A 23,960-nucleotide genomic window follows, 5' to 3' on the forward strand; every position below is an offset into this window, starting at 1 on the left:
CTGTATCCATCAAAAACTAAACAGAGTGAATTCATGCTTTTAACTCGCACTTTATTTTAGAGTATTTTTAGTTATATATTAGAGATTAAGAACTTTATGTTGAGAACATTTCTAGTAGAGAACTTGAATTACATAAAATATTCAATTAGAAACAGAAGACAAATTTCAAATAATTAATAACTGTGTGTCACGATCTGACCACCATTAAAAATGCTCGAAACGTGATAGCTCTCGAGTGTTAAATAACGAAAATTATTAGACGGACAATATGTCTGCAGCAGAATCTATAATATTAACAATATTACAGTAGCTAGCCAATCCTTCATCAGATCTTAAACCAAATCAAGTTTATGAAATACATATAAAATCAGGGGTTTTCAATGTTTCACCTTTTCCTTGCTTAATTCTCAGGTGAGCAACTTAAATTCAGGGGGCTCCTTCCATGCAAGCACACAATTGGCATACTTTATAAGTAGCGCTATGTATAATAGGAGGGTGTAAGCTCAGTTATGTGTTTTAATTTAACTTACATTGTTTAATTAAGATTTGATTTACATTTTTTTTATTTCAGCTTATGGTGCACTTAACACGCTTATAAAGAACTAGCATCATTAAATGGTTTATAAAGTATAAAAAAGTTATTGTCACGTAATATTAGTATGGTTTGGACATTTCTACGTCACTCCAGGGAAGAGGTTAGAGAGGATTTGATGGTTCGAGTTGGTATTTCTTCTACTGACGCAATAAACTCTTGTGAATTTTTCCTCTAATATTGGAATTCTTAGTTTACACTATTGAGTGAATTTGGGAACTCGCTACACCTTAAATTTCGCCGTGCTAGAGTTAAATTTTAATCTGGTAAAATTTTCCAACCTGAAGGAGTCTTCACATTTTTTAATGGGTAGGGTAACTTACTCTTTGCATTGATGATGTGGACTTTGACGCAATGGAATTTTAATTTTTGCCTAGAGTGGTTGGGTTTTTTTTTTATGCTTTGGGTGGATTTTTGTTTGTGTTCGGCATACTTTCGCCGGAAAATAAAATCAACTGCTTCTCAACCACCAATGCGCAAGAGGATAAAACTTTGATACTAGAAACAATAGTGCCAACCAACTATCCACCACTCACAGACATCCTCTTATGTGATGCAGAGTTGGTATAGAACTCATTTTGAGATGTCATGCCTACCACATTTGGCATGTAAGTTTTTATCTTCATTCGATATTTTTTTAGAGTTTTAAGGTCAGGAAATAATATAGTAAAGGAAAACAATAGTGTGATCTGAAAAGGTTTGTTAAAGAGCCTGATGATATTTTATATGCTGAGGTGATAGTTTAAACTTGTCGATGTGTTCTTTACACAGGTCATTATGATACTATTTGTTTCTCAATTTCAATACTTGTGGTAACAAGATCATGTCTTGTTACTCAAATTCATTTCAGATTAAATTTCTGGAAAAGACGGACCTTTCGACGAGTTTGGGCTTAAAATTTTGGTTTAATTAGAATAATAATTACTGAAACTATCCAGGATAGCCTGATCAACTTAGATACTTGGAAACAATTATAAAAATAGCAAAAAACTGTCCTTGATAAATCAATTTGTTCACCTGTTCCACGTGAATCAACAAATATAATGAATTAAAATTGTCAATAAAAACATTAACTTTTTTGTTACGAACACAGAGATCTATAAGTACCTTAGTGACTTAAATTTCATGTACGTTTCTATATTTACTGCATTCTGCTTGTATATTGGCAAGAACCTGTGTTTAACAATGATGCTGATTCTGTAGCTAACTAGCATTCCACCTTAACTCCTCAAGGAATGGAGCCTTTGAAAGAATCAATCACGGTAGCAAAATACTTTTGCATCACCGACGGCGCCGAGTTTTATTTTTACGTGAGAAACATTTGTAATAATTTAGTATGTTTTACAATATTTGCATTAGGTATACAGTATACATATATAAGGGAAATATTATGGATACTGAAATATGAAAGAAAGACCACGCTGAAAACATCTTTATCTACCATTGATGTTATGACACATAACGTGGGCAATTCCTTCTGTTAACCACTATCAGTTTTTCCGGACATAAATTGTTTGCTCTGAGGACAGCGTTAACCCTCCTTTCATTCTCCAGCGTCAGTCCTCTGATGTCTCTGGTAATAACATTTATGTAGGGCTCTCCTTTAGCTGAAACGAACATAATGCATGACATTATAGTTCAACTTCTAAAGCCTTGACAAGGGATATAACCAATAATTATTGTTATATAACCGAAGTGTAATTTATAACATCATGAATATTTTATTTCTTTCCCACTTTAAATTAGAAACCAAGTAATGGTTGCAATTGTACAATTGTACGTGTACAATTCGTAATTTCATTTGTTACGAATTGTAAACTACTATACAGGCACAAACTATTCCATTGCTTCTGTATATACATATACATATAACTAGGTATTATATTCATACATCAAAAGAGAACCTTTCTGCCAAAAAACGTAAAAAAAACACAATTTGTATTATGTTTTTATTAATTCTGTACTTCTTTCTGAGGATTATGACACGCAACGCATTAATATTGTATGAAATACCTCCATTATAAAAATCAAATGAACAGTGCTTAACCAGTTTACTTTTTCCTTTTTTTCTCAAATCTCCAAAAACCACTGCTTGCACACCTTGCTATAATCATATATTACTCTAATTTATACCCTGTAGCTGTTACAAAAAACTGCTCCAAAATCTGTGGCATTGTTGTTTTAGTGGGATTTGTCTTGTCTTATGTTAAAACTTGTGAGTAGTGTGTTTTGTTTACATGAGTTTTAAAACCTATGAGTTAATGCCTAGAATTAAAAACGTTTGCAATAAAATGTTTAACTGAAACATATTCACTACTGCACGAATGGATACTTATAGTAGTTCAAATTCAGAAGTTATGTTACTTTGTGAGTGTGGCCATAATGGATGTAATTGGTCTAAAACAAATCGAACAAAATATAGTCTAAGATGCGAAAAGAGAAACTGTATAACATTCAAAAATCGACAGAAATCTTTAAAGACATTTTAAAAGAATAAGGGAAGAAAAGAAAGACAAAGGAGCTGCTGGGATACTTTAGTATGGCAACAAGACTATTTTTACAGTTTTTCGCCTTTGAAAATTTGTTTCTGTTGCGTATAGATGTACAACCCACATTTGTATCTAACTTTTTTGGGTGTAAGTGTTATAAATTAGATTTCAAGATATTTATGTATATATAAATTTTAAATTGTTGAAGGTTAAATTATAGACGGAAACATCTGTAAATGTACTGGTTGTTCTCTAAGTGTACATGAACATTGCATCTTTATCATGGATAGTATAGGAAACTACAAAGGTCTCCATGTAGGTTCATACAAAAATTGTACTGAAATAAGACCCTTCTCAATAGGTACATTTTACTTTCAAATATTATACATTTAATAGGATCTTGTAATAAAAAATAAGATCTACCGTGAATGGAAAAGTCGCCATATGTGAGTTAATCAAGTATGGTGAGTAGTTTGAGCGCAAACATATAACTGAATTTTCTCTTGTTATTACAAACTCACCTGTTCTAATGTTACAAGCGTAAAACACTACAAATGATTTATAATTATCCGTATCCAAGATAGCCGTTAATAAGAAACCTCTCCAGCTGGAACATACATAAATGTATTATTATTAAATATAACTAAATCCCACATCATAGGACTTAAAGAATACTTTCAGGGTGTTATACTTTAAAATTAAATAAAAAATTGTCTGGCTGAGATTGTAGTAGACATTAGACAACAATCTAAATCTAAGGAAAGGCTTGGTTATAAATTTTAATAATACACCTTCATAGCAGTTGGTTGTATTGTATAATGCGTAAATTTGTGAACTGTAAAAATTACATAATTGAGCATGTGAAGTGGATGCCCCTCCCTTTGTAATACTAAGATCAGCAATGATTAGTAAGTGAGATCCGAATCTTCTTAATTCATCCTATCAGCTATTATGAACTGCCAAGAGAAAACTAGAATCTAATATTAGACATCATGGGTATAGGCAATTGCATATTTGCTGTAGGGGTTAGTTACGGAAGTTTTCAGATTAAATTAAATTTTGTAAGTTTAAATTGTTTGCCAATAAATGTTTTTAGGTTAAAAGGTCAAAGGGACAGTCTGTCTGTCCGTTTTCCTGTCTGGTGAATGGCTTCCTTATGATCCAAGGTAGAAAGGTTACTGATTTTCAAGTCAAAGAATCAAAGAACATTCTGTTTATACGTCTGACAAACGGTCTCTCCATTTGCAAGATTAAAATGATAGAAATTCTATAGAGACTTTAAACTCAAAAGTAGACCTACTTGGTTGGATCATATTTATGCAGTAGTTCTAAAGGTTGTTAAATTAATTTAACTTTAGGTTTTGTTCCTAGCCATTCTCATTATAAAATCTCTTAAGCATCATACTCATAATGAATTGAGTAGATACTGCAATGGATACAACTTTATCTAGATGGAAAGCAATTCTTATAAAGGTCTAAAACAAGTTATTAATATTTGTACGTACAAGTAACCTGGAACAAAGTATCTACATTAAAAACACTGATTAGGACTAGACTAGACTCATTACAGTTTGAACTAAACCCCTCTAACACAAGTTGGAAAGCCTAAAGCTAGATGTTAAAAACTGCACCAGAATTTAGTAATTTTAACTTTAAAGGATCAGTAAAATTATATTCAAGACATACTTAACCTATTTAAGCCTACATTTAGTACAGAATTCAATGAACTAATCTCTTAAGGGGGCGATTTCTTTTTAGATTCTTCTTCGTTTTCTTTTGAGTGATGTAACATATTACGTCATCAAGATGGCTACCATGGTGTAATTGGGTGTATTGGCTCCTTACAGTATTAGTATTTTTCACGGGTATTTCTTACAATATTTTGTTGAAGTGTTTATTATTGTGCTGTGGTAAATATAACATTTTTAGTTAATAAAGGTTTATTGAGGACCAGCACTATTTCTGCCCAGAAATAATTGATTTTAAGTTGTACGCTGTGAACCGCCATTCCTCCATATTGCGCTATCATGCCTGATAACACTGAGAAGACATCAAACGTGAAAACTAGAAATATGTCCAAGTCCAGTGAAGATAACGAGCCAACTTTACAATCACTTGATAAGAAACTCAATACGATAATTAGTGCTATTGAGGCAAACAGTACTGTTATCAAGGTTATTCAGCAGGAAAAAGTAGATTTAGCCTCGTCAGTTGAGCTCTGTCCATAATAACATTAAGGATCTATTCGGAGTCTATCAAGAAGCAAGACGCGAGAGTTGATATGTGTGTTAGTGAGGTTGATGGTGTTAAAAACGAGAACATTAAATTAAAGTCTAAGGTTCGTGATTTAGAACGGAAGTTAAATGATCTTGAACAATCCTCACACCGGAACAATTTTAGTAGTGTACGGTATACCAGAAGTAAAAAACGAAGTGGTATTAAACGTGATTAAACGATTGGCGATGGCAATAAACTTCAAGGACTGGGTCCACAAATCTTGTGGATGCTGCTCATCGGATGTGGTACATTAGGCGAAGATGGTGAAAGGCCTATTATAATTAAATTTATCAGCCGACTGGACAAAGATGAATTTTTACAGAAGAGAAAGGCTAAGAAGCACTTACGTGCGGCTGACTTGGGTTATGCCAGTGAATCTAGTATCTATGTTAATGAATCGCTCACATCACCAAATAGGAAGCTACTGCAGAAAACTAGAGAAGTTGCCTAGGAAGAAAGGCTACCAATACGTATGGACCCTTAATTGTTCCATCTACGTGAGAAAGGCTACTAACGATAAAGCTGTGGAAAATTCTTACTGAAGCCAGCCTAGATGGGCTTTGAGTGGAGGACCCTAGTGTTAGTGTCATGTCATTTTGGTTTGGTGTTTTATTGTGTATTTTTGTATCGAGAGTGAAATATGTTATTACCCAAAAAGGTAGGCCTCCTTATTTGTATTATTCACTGCATGGTGCTAGTTATATTTATACTAGGTTTTGTTTACAAAGCTATTAGGTTAGACACTTTAAGCTTAAGTTTGGAACACATATTTAGAAGCTTGAACAATGCTAGTTGTAATGTTTATTATTATTAATTATGTATGCCTATCATGAGCAGTATTATATTAATGTACAATATTTATACTGAAGTTAGTTGCCTGGTTGATATAGGCCTAGTAGGCCTGTTATATGGTAGTATTATGTGGTAATTACTGAATGAGCCTTATACTGTCAAATTATATTTTCTATTCATTTTCTCCAAATGTGCTCTATGTCTAACATGAATAAGTGTAATAAAGTACTTAATATATACTACCAGAATGTAAGAGGGCTTATGTCAAAAACTACTACCTTTAGAACTAATGTGTTGGCTTGTGATTATCACATAATTGCATTGACCAGAAACCTGGTTACTTCCTGAAATAAATAATGGAGAAATGTTTTAATAATGAGTTTAGTATTTTTCGTAGAGATAGGGATAGGCTAGTGAGTGGAATGGGCAATTGGGGGAGGAGTTTTATTAGCTGTTAGGAATAATTGTTTACAGTCTGAGCATGTGTTAGTTGATAGGTCAGAAGAGATGATATGGGTTAAAGTTAGGGATGGGAGGGTTTACTTTATTGATTGGAGTAGTATACTTTAGGTGTAATTCTAGTTTAGATGATTATATTAGGTTTTTTTGAATTTGTAGTAAGGTTATGTAGTACCCATAAATGTAGAATTTGCATTCTTGGGGATTTTAACTTAAGAATACTTCCTCATGAAGATTTAGAAAAAGGTGACAGCATTTTTAATGAGTTGAGTAATTTTATGAATTTGGGAAATTTGTCTATGCATAATTTTATACCTAATCACCAGGGCAGAACATTGGATCTTGTTATTTTCAAATTGGCTGGAACTGGGTTTGGCCTATCATTGTGACAGCCCCATTGTTAATGAGGACAATTACCACCCTGCTTTATATTTGGAAGCTAGAATGGTGCATTATGGTTCGGAATAAGTCAGGAAATAGTAATAACAACAGCATTAGTAGTTATAATTTAAAAAAAAAAAAATTTTTGTAGAGTTGTATCATGGTCTTAGGAACATTAATTGGTCCTTTTTGGATAATATTAATGATCCTAATTTGGCTGTGGACTTATTTTACAAAGCAATTTATCATGTTTTTGATAACTGTTGTCCAAAGAGGAACAAAGTGAAACGTGGATATCCAGTATGGTATAGTAAACGAACTAATAAATATTATTAAATTAAAAATAAGAATTAGAAAGGAAGTTAACACGAAACTTTAATGAGATAGATTTAAGAGAGTTCAAAAGATTAAGGAAAGATATTAAATAATGTAGAATAAAATTGGATTATTATATTTATTTAAATAGTGTTGAAAGTAGCATCAATAAAGATGTGAGAAAATTCTGGGATTTTATAAAGAATTCAAGGAATCATAAGAATGCTAATAATCATATGTCAGATGGATGTCAGATTATTAAAGGGGATAGTAACATAGGCGGAAGCATTTGCTACATACTTTTAAATCTACTTTCACTCCATCCTCTTTAACTTGAAAGTTCACTGACCCTGGAACTTGTCTATCCTCCCTAGCCTTAGTTATTGATAAGATATTTGAGGGTGATGTAAGTGATGCTATTAAATACCTTAGTTGTAAAACGATCTGCTGGCCCAGATAAAATCCCATCATATATTTATAAGGGTTGTAGTGAAATATTTGTGAAACCACTTTGTGTAATTTTTAACATTTGTTTAATTAATTGTTGTTTTCCTGATTTGTTTAAATTAACTCGAGTAACACCTATTTTTAAAAGTGGAAATTCCAAGCTTGTACAGAGTTATCGCCCAGTTGCAATTTTATCAACTCCTGCAAAAATAATTGAGATTATTATTTGTAAAAAAAATTGTAAATTTTACTGACACCATTGATGTCTGATAGGCAGCATGGGTTTCAAGCTAAGAAATCAACTGTTACAAATTTGTTAAATTTTACGGAATATGTCTTATTTCAAATGGATAATAACTCTCAGTAGATGTAATATTTACAGATTTAACTAAGGCGTTTGATAGAGTAGATCACAGTTTAATTTTAAGTAAAATGCATAATTTAGGTTTCTCGTCTAAGTTGGTAATTTTTTTTCTTCTTACTTTTCTAATAGGTTACAATATGTTTCTTATATGGGCCACAATATTCTAGTCAATATTTAGTAACTTCAGGGGTTCCTCAGGGGTCAAACTTGGGCCCAGTACTTTTTAATTTGTTTATCAATGATATTGTTAACTGCACAAAAAATTCACAAATTTTACTGTACGCAGATGACCTTAAACTTTATAAAGTAGTCAATAGCCCTCAGGATTCCAACGCATTACAGGGGGATTTGGATGCAATTGTAGATTGGACTAGTAAAATATAAGATCTTTTTTAATATTAGTAAGTGGCAAAGTAATGTCATTCACAAGGAAAAAGATATCAATTTCGAATAAACTATGCCATAAATGGTAGTAATCTTAAAAGGGTATTTGAATTTAAGGATTTAGGCGTAATTTTGGATCCCTACTTTAACTTTCAATCCTCATATCTCATCTATTGTAAATAAGGCCTACAAAAACTTGGGATTTATTATTAGACAGTCTTTCAAATTTTCATTCAATTTCAACCTTAAAAAACATTGTATATATCACTTGTCCGATCAAATTAAGAATTTCCCAATATAGTATGGAATCCTTATTTTGCTAATCGCATTAATTTAATTGAAAAGGTACAAAAAAGGTTTTTAAGATATTTATATTTTAAAGAAACTGGTCACTTTACCTTCGATATTTCATATAATCAACTTTTAAAGCATTTTTGAAATGGAAAGTCTTCAAAAACGTAGAAAATTAGCGAATTTACTTTTTCTTTTTAAATTGCTGAGAGGTGAAGTAATGGATTCATTTTCCTTGTCAAAAATTAATTTTTACACTCCATCATTTTATAATAGATCCCAAAATTTGTTTAACATTAATTTTTCTCGTACAATGGCACATTTTTCATCACCTTTGAATACAATGATGAGATTGCATAATTCTTTGCCTGGGGAGGTTGATATATTTTTACATAGTATTAATCAATACAAAAGACTTTGTCAGAGGGATATAAACTGAGCTAGACTATCTAATACCTTACATACACACATTTAACAAATTACTACACTACCAATATTTTTATTAAGATGTTTATACGTGATAAAAAACGCACACACACACACACACACACACACACACACACACCACACACACACACACACACACGTTCTTTTTGTTATGGCTTATCTTGACTTTGTTAATATTATGATTATTTATTATTGTTGTTATTTTGTTTATAATTTTATTATAGTTACGTTGTTATATCTGTATATATATATCTGTTATTTATCTTTAGGCTTAATTATCTTTTTAATGGAACTATTTTGGTGGAAAACTGGACTGGATTGAATTTATTTGAATGTGTGAATATTATTGCATGTCATCTTGATTTAAAACATGCACAATGTAATTGGGTATTGTATTGTTGCATGTAAATAAAATAAAATTTAATAAAATAAAATAAATGTTATCATAATTAGTCCGGTTAGTTTTTATTTCTTCCTAAAGTCTTTTGCAGTGTTCAATTTCATTACTGAAAGCTTTATCTACATCGGAAGTAATTTAAAAACTTTAAACAACCACCTTTACGAAGAAATCAACACACAATATACAACAAAGTCATACGTATACATTTTTAACATATAGATCACATAGATCAGTCAGCATTTGTGGACTGACAGATTCTGCTGAGATTTTTTAAAACTATTTTGAGTTAGCAGTGCGTTGGCGTTGGGTACATAGATCACTTAGCAGAGATAAAACTGATTTTTTATTTTGTACTTAGATCAATTAGGATTTAACATCTTCAATTGTACACGAACTTAGATGTCGTATTAATAACATTATCAGCCCAATAATATTGTATCTTTTTAAATATAACTGTATAAAACGTAAATATTTGAGCACTTTTTCCAATTCATTCACTATCAGAGCTTTCGTTAAAAGACAATTTTATGTATGGTAAATTCTGCACCACTTGTTAGTCAAACTACTAAAATGCTATTTGCTACGTGAAAATAACGATTGAATTATTTGTTTGAAACATTACACACTATACTTTGATAAGTTTAGCTGTTTAAAACTTTAAAGTTAGTTATACTTACTGCGCTTATCAGTCACTTTGAATACCAACCAAGCTTGCCTTCGATCTACGAGAGATAAATCCTGAAACTATTCGTCATAGCAACATCTCCTAAAGAAATTACAATACATCAAACACTTGTAACCTCAAATAACTCATCAATCGATTAGTAAAAATACGTTAAAAGTGAATGTACTAAACCAAACTGAAGGAAAATTATGTTTCATAATTGTTTTGGTAGGATATTTTAACAATTTAAAAAACGTTATCTTTAGAATCGTAAATATATTGTTTTGTTTCTTTATATGATTACTGTATGGCATTTTATTTTATTTCATTTTATTATCATATGGCATTTTATTTCAGTTTTTTCTGGAGTTTACCATTTCAAATAATACTCTTGAGTTCCTTATTCAGGCCAATAGAACCTAAGATTCTAACGTTAATAAAATATACGAACTTTATTATATACAATTATATATATATATATATATATATATATATATATATATATATATATATATATATATATACGTCTCACTTGCCGGGTGAATGTGCTACCATTACACCACAGAGCGCTTACTTTTTCTGATTCAATTATTTTGTATTTTGGCCGTATCTGTCACATATGCGTTTAAATAAGCAAACTAACAAATGATCGGAAGACCAAATACCTGTCAAACGCATTCACCCGGCAAGTGAGAAGATCCGGGTTCGACTCCCGGCGGAGAAAGTACTTTTTGTGATTCAATGTTTATTGAAATTTAAATAAGGCTATTGCCATTTATACACTTTAACGTAAATAAAAATCGTTTGACAGGTATTTGGTCTTCCGATCATATGTTAGTTTGCTTATTTAAACACATATGTGACAGATACGGCCAAATACAATATATATATATATATATATATATATATGTGTGTGTGTGTGTGTGTGTGTGTGTGTGTGTGTGTGTGTGTGTGATGTGTGTGTGTGTGTGTGTGTGTGTGTGTGTGTGTGTGTGTGTGTGTGTGTGTGTGTGTGTGTGTGTGTGTGTGCGCGCGCGCGCGGCGCGCGCGTGCGTGTGTGCGTGTGTGCGTGTGTGTACTGCCAGCACAACAAACAATAGCCAAATCATTTTATGTCCTCACTACGTTGAAAATATGTTCATCATTGTGTTTATGCGAGCCATCTATATATCTAAGTATAGCAAATTAGATGTATAAGTTATATGATACATATATGACACTTTTATTACAATGTTTCTTTTCTAATATTTAATTTTCATATTTCTCAAATGCGTAAAACATATACTTTTTAGGCTTAGATTCTAAATATGTATTCAAATATGACCAAGAATAATGTAGCTATGGTTGTATGGGTTTATTTAATGCGAATGTTGGATTTACCTGTAGCTCCTCAAAGTTCAGTGTCTAGAATCTGACGCTGTCACAGACTTAACTCGTGGAATCTGGAGTGATATTCGTAGGAAGATATCCAAAAATTTAGGCAACTAAGAAGCTCAAAATGAACTGAAGTCTGTGAGGGTGTAAGATCCCAGATATGAGAGGAATGTTAAAAAATAAGGCCATATTAAACTTTAGACATTACTTTACGACTTACTCTGTGTTGAAACCAAACGACGTCAAAGTTGTATTGAGGAATATAAGGTGGACAGTAATAGGTGCAAAGCTTGTATCCCAAACATTTTGCAAGGGCATTGGTTGTCTGTGGATAGAAAGTCTTGTTAAAATAAATGACAAGTTTCATTGTTAATATAAAAACAACTTAAGTTGATTTTCATGATGAACACAATTATGCAATTTTACTGTTTACAGGTATGCAAGGTACACTACCTTACTGTTTTGAAAACGTATTTTTCTTAAAACTAAAGAGTTCAAATAGAACTCCTAAAAAGCCTAGCTGCACATTATAGATATTATTTCAATGGGACATCACGAAAACGACTGACCTATAGACTTGAGTTATGCAAGAAGCTTCATTTTTTTAATGAAGAAACACTGAGTTCAATGATGGTACATGTTACTCCCTGTGATATGGATTAGCGTTAGTGACTATATTTATTTTGATCTTATAACTAACCATGATCTCAACTAGAAAATAGAACAAATAAATTTAAACAAACTCAAGGCACCTATAAGAGGTTTCATACATTTGTTGTATTGTTTGTCACATGTAGCCTAGCTATAAAAACACATACATCATTTTATAACGACTTGGTGTGTAGACTCTTATTTAAACACTGATATTAAACCCAATTTGAATGTATCATGATGGCAATATCAAGAAAACATCTCATGTTGACTTAAAATTTTACATGATACTTCATTTCTACAAGAATGAGTCCTATGTATCATTTTCAATGTCAACTTCTTGTATGTATGATTCTTTTCTTTGTATCTGTGCATAGGACATCATTCTCGTGAATGATATAATCTATACATTTGACATTATGCATGCAACCTTAGCAAAGCGTGGTATGGCTCACTTCTACGTTGTCTTAAAACTACTTGATTGGCACTTACTCAATATTCCGCACTGTCCAACGGATGTATTGCTGGCTAGAACCGGTCCACCAAATTCCTTCTTCCTGAAATTATGATAAAATATTAAAGATCGACTTTATGTACTTTGATGATGTAGCTTTATCTATAATTTCTTTTATATATGCGTATATATGTCTGGGCGGATGTAGGGGCATACATATCAGGTTTTAATAAATTAAATTTCTTACTGTTAAAACTCGTCACTTCATATACCGGGTGTCCCAAAAATTTCACTCCCCCTTCTAACTTTTTAACGGAATTAAACAAAACCAATATCCTTTGGGGGGGGGGTAGTTATGTAATGACAAATTATGGTTTTTGCGCTACATGAGAACTTAGCCCCTCAATCCGAAATGGGGCGTTGGGGGGTCAAGTCAAAATTTTTAAATGCAAACCCCCATCAAATGACCATACCTATAGTTTGATTTAAACTGCCATAACGGATTACCATATCATATATCTTGTAGCATAAAATTTTGTGCCTTATATTTTTTACCAATACAAATACCTAGTTGTTTAATGATTTCAAATTTATGGAGTCCGTTTTTATTATACTTTTTTTACGTTCCACTAACAAAGAACGTAATGATTCATTGTTGTTATAAAATCTTATATCTGTTACTTCCTGTTTTTAATATTTCTCTTGCGACCGAATCAACATATACCTTATATCGGAGGACCAGTATATTTTAAGGAGCCTTTAACCCTCAATAGTAATATTATGGAGGTGTTAAAGAGGCACGGTATTAATACACTTAATATTATTTAATCCACTAATATACCTGTCCCTTCCTGAAGCACAGCTCTCTGAGTTGGTTGAAAGGGTAAACGATTACCCAAGGTAGCGCTGCGCAAGCGCAGTAACAAAGCACGCCTTGGAGGGAATTCGTGAACATAATCTCATTTAATTGGATCTTGATCAATTAAAGCACTGTTATCAAGGAGGTAGAGCTCTATTATTTAAACATAAGTGTCTTAAAAGTTAGCATGTAAGACACATTCAGTCCAGCTACTGTGTAAAGTTATCAAAATTTTATCTTACATACTAACTGGTAAACAATAAGTGATGACATGGTAAAACCAGCTATTGAGTATTTTTGTGATTTTGTGTCCTATATGCTCAAAATAACTAGCCAGTGAATATTATATCTGCCTTAAAATAATTTTAAATTTTATTTAAAACTGTGGGGGTTTTATAAAGAATTCAAACTTGTAATTGGCCACCAAATTTTATAGTGTAAACATTGCGAGACCTCTAGTTTGAGCCATTATTCTTCTTTTTATACCTTTAAAATGAGGTGGGGTTCCTATTTTAACATTTTTACTTACCAAAAAATACCCTATTTTGGGGGGAGGAGTCAAAAATTTTTCAACTCCTCAGTTGATTATGTATACAACCCCTAAAGCAAGTCACTCCATTATCTATTTATAAAAAAGTTAATAGGGGTTGGTATTTTAAGAAATTCTGTTCAATATCTGATAAATAACGATATATAATATTTAATTTATGACATCTACACTCACACTTGCAGGAGGTCGCCGGATGGGACATACACCAGGACACAAGTTGCGGACGTCATATGGTAGGCCTACTAGTGTCTGTGCTGGTGCTTGTGAGTATACCAAGAGCACTGAGAACAACACTGTAAAAGAACCATTGCAGAATCTCTCAATTGTTTCATTTAAACAATACTGGTACTTGAAACCCTTTTACGTTGTGAAAATTATGTTAAAGGTTACTTTATTCTTATAACAATATATTAAATCTTAATACTCTTAATAAATAATATACCTTTCCCTTCCTGAGCACGGCGCTCTGGATAGGTTTAGAGGGTTAAAGATTCCCCAAGGTAGCGGTAACTAAAACAAGGTAGATTCTAAAACTTTCAACCAAGTAAGTTAATTTTGTAATTAATCAGTCTTTTTGTCGACTCCATAAGAGGTTGACGTTATTTATTGTTCTACGTTACACTATATTTATTTATTCATTACTATAAATTTATTCTAAATTCACTTATTTTGAGACAACAGATTTAATTTGTATGCTCAAATTAATGTAGTTTAGTTTCAAATCTCATTAACCTTACGGACACTTTCTATTAAAATAAAAATATATATAAATATTAATACATTTTTATAGTAGTATAAATAAGCTATTATTACTACGGATTGTGTATTAGTTTAATAAAGCACATATATTCGCAAAAAAATATTAAAATTCTTGAAAAGTAACTTGATTTTGTAAGTTATCGTCTTTTGGTAGGCTCCATAGGCAGTATACTGTAAAAACTCGCCTTCGGCTCGCTGGGGGCTACGCCCCCAGGCCCCCATTTGGGTGTTGGCTAAATTCGGGGATAAGCGTAGTTCGGTGATTGGTTAAATTCAGACGTGAAGTTTCCAAATTTTATGTATCCGTTCTCGAGAATCTTACGGGTCGTAATGCTTCGCAAACGCTCAGCCAAAAGATGTGTGGTGTATAATATTAATCAATTGATGTGGTAGAAGAGTTAAGTTATGTGTTCGTGAAATTTAGAGACAAGAAGAATTTGGTTTTAACCAAAGTCAGAGGACGTATGTATACCATAGTTTAATTTTCCGGATTTACCCAAACTTTTGACTTTGAGGGCGTTTTGCGGCTTAACCGTTAGAGATACGACAAAAAGTGACTGAACCTTTCTTGTCGGAAAATCTACGACCTATGGTTTAGTCGGTACAAACGCTTGGAATAAATGTCTGCACTGGTGGGGAAAAGAGCGATTTGGTGATTGGTAAAAATTCGGACATGAGGTCATGCCAGTAAATTCCCTGGGGGGGTTTAATGTTACCGGGGGGGTTAACATTTCAGGAGGTTTAATGTACTCAGGAGCTTATCTGGTCATACCAGGAAATCCCGGGGGGGGGGGGTATCTGAGATGAACTAAATGATTCCATTAACCCATCTTAGGGTAAAAACATAGTGGAGCGGCGAGTGAAGAGTCAAGCAGTGAGTCAGCTGCGAGTCAAGCTGAGCGTAGTTTAATATAGATGCAAGAGGCATTCCCATGCGTATAGTGAAAGCTGCGAGCTACGATAGTAGGGAAGCGTTTCAGTCAGTAAAATGTTCTCTGACAGTGAAGATGAATATTTGTTTGAAAACAGTGCGCTGAAATTGTTGTGTTCATGGTGTTAGGAGTAGTGCTGTTCATCCATTGAATAAAGAACGTCATAAGTTAGGTGAATATCACCACTTATTTCCCCAGTTAAAGGAGTATCCTGATCGGTTCTTCCAATACACCAGGATGGAATACAGTATCTTCGAGTATATTTTAAATCTTTTACAACCTCTAATGGTAATAAAGTATACCAACTTCGTCAAGCAGCCCATTGAACCCGGGGAGAAGCTAGTTATGACATTGAGGTAAGAACCTGAAAATAATATTGCAATGTTACTAAATTTATATTATACATCCAAATCCATACCATTACTTTGAGTATTGTATAGTACTCTGATAGTATACTTACTCTGATAAGTAGATATTGAACAATATAGGATGGATAAGGTAAAATAAATATTTGTACATGGGTTAAAGGTAAACAGTATTTATTATAAAACTACCTGTACATTTTTAATATGAATGATACACAGTGAAATAACTACTTGGGACGTTGGCAAAAAACATGATTTCCATTGATCTAAGTCCAGGATGTCATTGTCCTGGTCTGAATGGGGTGTTGATATTATTACGTTTGTCTCCTGTGTCTTGTGCAGAGTCTCCTGAATGCAAAAATGACTGATGAGTGGAACTACCTGTAGACGGTCTAGATGGGTCGTATGAAGCGTGTTGGTATGCATATTTTTATAACTAAATTTTGAATATCATTGCGAAAAATAGTTTTGTTAACTCCTTCAATTTTTTTAATATGGGGCAGAAGGCTTTCAAAAAACAACATGTCATCGTCAGATTTTTCATGGGCTGTTCTTGATCGCTTTTGTTCAAGAATTGCCATTTTCTTTTCTTCTATCTGCACTAATCTTTTTAAATGGTCATTTTTTACAATTCTCTTATTAAACGTGTTTGGATGTACAAGATCTTCCTTTACAGTGTTATCAATTTTACTTGATGGACATTCAGGAGATTTTCCACTTACATTACCATCAGTATTAAGCCTTTTGCCATTTTCATTAATATCTATGTCATCTTGGGTAGAAAACCTTTCTGCATACATCTCATCCGTGTTTTCGACATGCAGTTTGATGTTTGCTTACAGATAGATCATCGCAAATTGTAGCTACAGACTGGTCCTCATTAGTCCTTTTGTTTCTTCATAAGATTTCCAGAAGTAGGTCTGGTTTTGAATTGAGTTCTCAGAAAATCTAACATCAAGAAATAGGGCCAATTAGATTTATGAACTGAATCAGCGCTGGATCCCCGACCTCTCCTCCTGCATTTTCCTCACCTCCTTTCTGTAGTAGTCCCTCAGTGACTTCCATTTGCTTTGAGCTTCTTTCACTGCAAAAAACAGAGTATATTAAACACAATTCATGCCATCCATTCATTCGTTCAACAGTCTGTAAATCATTGAATGACTTTCAATAATTTCAGTCTAAAATTAATAATATTAATTAGTATTATTATTACTTTTTTCAGATACTTGGCGACAGGAGCTTCATCTCAAGAGTTTATCATTCTCATTTCGTGTTGGTGCGTCCACAGTTAGCAAGATAGTAAAAGAAACCGTTGTGCAAATATGGAATGTATTGCATCCTATTCATATGCCACATCCCACAAAAGAATGTTTCGTCCAGACAAGCAAAGACTATTATCAATTATGGAGTTTTCCATACTGTTTAGGATGCATTGATGGAAAGCATGTCAGAATTTTGTGCCCACCGAATCAGGAACAATGTTTTATAATTACAAAAAGTTTTACTCAATTGTTTTATTAGGAGTTTGTGATGCAAATTATAGATTTCTTGTAGTTGATTGTCGGGGGATTCGGCAAACAGAGTGATGGAGCCACTTTTACTTTCATCTGCCTTTTACCAAATGTTAAAAAATAATGAGCTTGATATTCCGGATGATGCTTGTTTACCTGGAACTAATGTCAAAACGCCTTTGGTTTTTCTCGCAGATGAAGCTTTCCCCTTATCTATGCGTGTTTCTAACACCTTACAATATTGACAATCTTAATGATGAAAAAGCAGTCTTTAATAAAAGGCACACAAGAGCTCGAAAAAAGTATTGAATGCACGTTTTGGGAATCTTGTATTCAAAATGGAGACTATTATCTAAGAATATTGAAACAGATCATAAAACTGCAGATATGATAATTAAGAGTGTATGTGTTCTTCAAAATACTATTATAGATCGAGAAGGCTTTGAAAGGCATTTGACAGAGGTCAAAAACAGTTTCAACCCAAGAATATTCAGGTTCCAAGAAGGCAGCGGCAGAGAGGTCGTCAGTCAAGTGATGCTCTTCTTATGCGTGGACATCATACACACAATACTTTTAACGAAAAATATGATTCATTTTCCGAAAGAATGAACAAAGTAGCCTATTATTGTAATTATAAACTTATAATGAATATACTGTACTGTACTTCAAGCTTATTGCAGTAAAAATTGGCTATATATCTACTTAAATGTATAATGTTTAAAATACAATTAATAGATACACAAACGTACCTGAACAATTATTTTATGCTCCAACCTCCTTCCAAAGCTTGTCCAACGTATATCTAATTATGGGTGGTCACTCAGTTGTTGGTTCCCATATAGCTTCACGATTCCGGATCGAAATAACAAAGGCCTCCACGTTCATTTTTGTAGGTTATGTTACAATAATCACTTGCGCAGGAAGCCCCGAGTCAACTGGAGCTGCGCTGCAAAGAAATCGTTTATGATTTCACGAGCGGCGAGTCAAGATTCATGTCGATGCATGAAGCGCTTCTTGGCGCCTCACTATGTTCGGGTCAACCTAAACATATTGCGTATTTAATGACGCGCAGCTTGACTCACTGCTTGACTCTTCACTCGCTGCTCCACTATGTTTTTTAACCCTTAGTAATTTTGACTTTCACTAATACTTTTCCTCTTCATAATTTACACATTAACTTAATGCATAATTTTCTTATTAACTTATTTTCAGGTTTTCATTCTCATTAATGCAATCTGATAAATAACTATATCAATACCCTTTTTACCATTGACATGAATAACCTTGAAACGAATTAGTGTTATACATACGTTGTCAGATTACTCTTTCTTACTCAGTACAACGGATACTCCATACATTATTACATACCCCCTAACGTATCCTGTCATAACAACTTACTAAAAAATCATCGAAAGACTTTGTAATTGCAGGGATCAAAAGAGGGTTATAGGTGAACAAAATTGATGCAAATTAGTTAAAATAAGATGAAAAATGGTCAAAGGACCCTTATGAATGGGGGTAAAGGTAGGAAAATGCATTTATGCACACAGGTGGCCAGCCTTTAGTGTTAAAAAAAGACGAGAACTAACCACAATAAAACTGTTTCTATACTTCAGGATCCTAGCCTGGATACCGTTAAGTCCATATTACTTCAGGTTAGGTCTGCTTTTAAACGTAAGTACTCAGGGCTCGCGGCGATTTTTCCTTCGAAAAAACTTTGGTTTAGACCGCGTGACGATCCAGATCAGCCATCTTTTCCCGAGGATGTCCTGGACGAATTGCGATAAAAATGTCCAGTGTTCCTGACCCTCCAGCATCACGTGGCAGACAAGCCTGCTGATAAAGGATGAAAAGTGCGTATTGCCTCGTAGCGGTGGCCTTTCCCAACGCGAGAAGCAGAAGAAAGTGTGTTCCGCGTCGCCGGGAATGCCTGGGCAATAAATTTAGTTCGGTGATCTGGTGTTGCCCATTACGAAATAGATAGTAATCCTCTGAAAATACCCATGTCCAATCAGGGTATTTTTGGTATATCCAAACGGTGAGGTAGTAGGGTTTATAAAATGGGTACAATATTACCGAGTAATAAATTAAAATTCAGACATATTTGGAAAGCTGGTTATCAAAGAGTTAAAATAAAAGAGGGTTTATGGGATATAATGCCAACTTTTTAATTATCAGAGAGTCAAAATAAAAGGGTTTATGGGGTGATGCCAACTCACCGACGTTGTTCTAGCTTCATGCCTGTCTCATGGGGTGGCAACTCTAACTCGGTCAGGGCTTCCAGGAGGGTCGACTGATGTCCATCGATAGACGGATAGGGCCGTTTACAACACATCCCACACCACGTCACTATAACAATCACTGTCACGGACTAGACACATGTTCGGAGGAATTCATCTCTTTATATAAAGCACTCGATGTCTCCAAATCAATCTCTCTTCAAAAAACGTTTTGAAAAAACTTGGGGCATCATAAGCAATAAAACATATGCACACAAACAAATTAAAGTTGGGAATAGGCTTGTGGAGGATGAGACTGAGATTGCCAGTCGGCTTAACAAGTTTTTCGCATCTGTTGCTGACGGGCAAGGTCCTCGGCCATCTGACCCTAAAGTAAGCCCTCGTGAAGGCAGAGCCCAGCAGCATCAATGGTACTGGCTCCTGTTGTTGAGGATGAGCTTCGCCTAATTATCCGGCAGCTCCATGCTAAAAAATCAAACAACCTCAATCTGATGTTCCCGTGGCTCATTAAAAAAATGCTGAAAGCATTTAGTGAGATCCTTAACTGTATTAGTAAATTATTCATTTCCGAACATGAGTGTTCCCCTCTCTCCTTAAAATTGCAAGATTTGTTCCAATTGTAAAGAAAGACGACCCAGCTTCTATAAATAACTACCGGCCTGTCTCAATTTTGGCCAGTATTCAGCAAACATTTTGAAAAGCTTTTTCTTATAAAAATGCTTCACTTTTTGGAAAAATATAATCAGCAATGAACAGTTTGGGTTCAGAAAGGGTAAATCGACAACCGACGCAGTCGTTTGTCTTGTCGATATGATTGTAGAGGGGATTGAATGTCGGAAGCACTCAATGAGTGTGTTCCTGGATCTGTCCAGAGCATTCGACTGCTTATTCCACAATATACTGCTCGACAAATTTGAGTTCCACGGCATTCCAAGCATGCCTTTTAAATGGCTTAGCTCATTTCTAGGCCGCAGATCCCAAGTTGTCCAGTTATCAAATAAATCATCCAAATCAATAGATCTTAGCTATGGAGTACCCCAGAGGTCTATCCTCAGTCCTGTGCTTTTCGTGCTTTATGTCAACGACCATAGAATCATTCGCTTCTGCATGGAAAAACAGTGCAATTTGCAGATGATACGACTATTTTTTCAATGCAAGATCAAGTGAAGTTTTGGAACAACAGGCTTTTTGTTGATATCAACAAATGTGTCATATGTTGTTGTTATTCTTGTTATTGTTCTAGTTTAGTTACGTATGTAAGTATATACATGTACATGTTGTATTCATTTATTATCTATATATCATGGGTATATCCATCTATATATTATTATTTATATTTATATATTATTATCTATTATTATTATTATTTGGTTATATATATGTGTATGTAAGTATGGATACTGGAGCATTTATTATTTATTATCTGATATTGTTTTAGGCATGTAAAACAGTATTGTAATACTATATAGTATTGTTGTGCACCACACTTTGTAAGCACTGTAAAAATGGCAATGCCGTTAAATAAATAAATATACTTCAACAGCCTCAACCTCACAATAAACTCTTCAAAAATCAACGTTTTAAATGTTTCTTCTTTGCGCACTACGGGCAACCAGTGTGGACCCTGCCATCTTGATCAGGTACTTATTACGGCGTAACTATGGCTTGATATACCCCCACCTGGCCTATGGAGTGCTCCTTTGGGAAGCTTGCGCTAACACTCAGTTCCAAAGAGCTTTCAGAGTCCAAAAATGCAATTCGAATCATCGCAAAAAATAAAATTCAGAGAGTCGTGCAAGCAAGTGTTCAAGAAATTGCAGCTTTTGACTCTGCCATGTCTCTACATATTGGAAACAACTCTGTTTTGTACGAATAAATGTACCTTAACCAGAGGCCAAGTCACGTGGCAGATTAAAGTACCGAACCGGTAGACACAGAATGGTGGTTTATGAACGCCTGCCTTCACAAGCCAATTCAATCAAAGATGCTCCAAACGCCAATGGCGTTTAAGACTCGCCTAAAACGCTTCTTGGTGTCTCAAGCATTTTATAATGCAGGTAAGTTTTAGGTTTTCAAATGGGAAGTCGCCCAAGTAGAAGACTGACCCCGCTGTTCGAAGTGGGTTGCATTGGCGATGAATGAAAGAGGTGTGATTGTAAAGATTGTATGTCTGTATGTGTATTATAGTATGAATGACAGAAATTTTAGGATATCATTATTAATTGGACGTTTGCCATACGATGTAACTATTGTCTCAGCAATAAAAATAGATTTGATTTGATTGGATTTATCCCGCACTAATGAGTTGGAATCGAAAGGAATTCCAAAGCGACTCCGGCACACTGCCAACACAGTTAAACAAAGAGTACGAGGCTGTTTATCGAACAAACATACCCAGATAAAGTTCAGAGCGGTACTGTGCTGCCAACGCGTTAGAGAAAGAGCAGCGAGACAAATTGTTTTGGACGACCAAACAAGACGAAATTCGTAGCCACACTGCCACTTCCAACGGATACAAAAGGGGGGTTTCTATACCTCTCACCTTGATTCAGAGTGAAAACGAGACCCCTTCTGCTAGTTCATAGCACGGCGAGTTTCAGAGCGGCTCTGCCGAGGACAGATATTACACGATGAATCCACCAATGAGAAAGAGATGCCTTAATCGGAAGATAGAGGTTAAAGTATATGAAACCAGCTTATTTATTTTCTCCAGTTTAGAGTATACGTTCCATAAAGAAATTCTAAGTATAAAATAAAACACTCTAATTAGACAATTTCAAATACGATAAAACAGAATTTCGTACATTTATCATCGTTATATGTTACAAATGTATTACAGTACGTTCGTGGACGGCAGGAAATATACCCTCTTCTTCAGTTGTGAAGAACATTATTACATGTACATGTACTTAAACGTCAAATTGTGGAACAATATATATATATATATATATATATATATATATATATATATATATATATATATATATACTGCAGTTTTCGCGTATGACTATGGGTGGATCATGAGTTTCCTTTTTAGTGGCAGCCCACCATATGTATATATATATATATATATATATATATATATATATATATATATATAATATTTCTTCTCTAATTTCCATGTTTATGAGTTACACGCAAAAGTATTATAATATTATAATTATGCTTCAGTTAACATATTATGGTCAGTCAATTATCTAAATATTTTAACTTAGACAATTTTTCAGCTCATAAACTATAAAATATACCAACCTAAAAGCAACGTTATTGGTGTTGTAGTTTATGTGTAAATATGTTGTTATTGCTTCTAAACTTTTTCTGTGTGAGACAGTATGAAACTTGTAATGTTACCTTTCATAGGATGTGTTACAAAATCAAATAAACAATAATGATTACTTAAAAATTTCCAACGATAATCCTTTACACATTTCTGAAATATTTCAATTTTATACTAAAAAAGGTCTTCAACAGAGTATTACATAGGCCTACCTAAGACACTAGTGACCATAACTTTTTCTACAAAGAACGATCATTTTAAAAGTTACAATTATTTACAAAAACAATGACATATTCCTTTCACCATCACTCACTATTACCTGTGTAGAGACACGTACAATGTTTCGCTGTAGTCCTGCCCCATAGCGATAGTACTTTATTTGGTCCACGTGTGTGGTTATCACCTCTTGTAGCTTATATAATAATTTACCTCATTAATAAACAATCAACCATGTAAATTTATATCTGTTCAACTAAAGAAAACATTATTGTCTTTGAAATATTCTTTTGAAAATTTGTATTAAAAGTACAAGGTACTCATAATGAGACACAAAAATTGAAGACTTCGTCTTCTAACTAAGTCGATGCGGTTTTTAATAATTATTGTGTTTTAAATTTTAATCAAACTAGGAGTTTGGGTTCAATTTGGACTTAATTATTGAGTCCATGGGATTTGGTTTATATCTT

The 23,960-nt window shown here is 33.7% G+C and overlaps 3 long non-coding RNA genes across 3 annotated transcripts; all 3 read right to left on the reverse strand.

The window, feature by feature from the left end:
• Positions 1 to 2,002: 2,002 nt before the first annotated feature.
• Positions 2,003 to 4,528, reverse strand: LOC124372514. The gene is made up of 2 exons (XR_006923340.1): positions 3,603 to 4,528; positions 2,003 to 2,199 (listed from the first exon to the last, which is right to left on the reverse strand). It is a non-coding gene; the product is annotated as an uncharacterized LOC124372514 (long non-coding RNA).
• A 1,577-nt stretch (positions 4,529 to 6,105) lies between these two features.
• LOC124372512 lies at positions 6,106 to 11,969 on the reverse strand. The gene is made up of 3 exons (XR_006923338.1): positions 11,897 to 11,969; positions 10,316 to 10,404; positions 6,106 to 6,494 (listed from the first exon to the last, which is right to left on the reverse strand). It is a non-coding gene; the product is annotated as an uncharacterized LOC124372512 (long non-coding RNA).
• An 895-nt stretch (positions 11,970 to 12,864) lies between these two features.
• LOC124372513 lies at positions 12,865 to 23,587 on the reverse strand. The gene is made up of 3 exons (XR_006923339.1): positions 23,250 to 23,587; positions 14,365 to 14,483; positions 12,865 to 12,884 (listed from the first exon to the last, which is right to left on the reverse strand). It is a non-coding gene; the product is annotated as an uncharacterized LOC124372513 (long non-coding RNA).
• Positions 23,588 to 23,960: the final 373 nt, after the last annotated feature.

This window comes from Homalodisca vitripennis, unplaced genomic scaffold (assembly GCF_021130785.1).
Source record: "Homalodisca vitripennis isolate AUS2020 unplaced genomic scaffold, UT_GWSS_2.1 ScUCBcl_3415;HRSCAF=8941, whole genome shotgun sequence".
Classification (NCBI taxonomy): Eukaryota; Metazoa; Arthropoda; class Insecta; order Hemiptera; family Cicadellidae; genus Homalodisca; species Homalodisca vitripennis.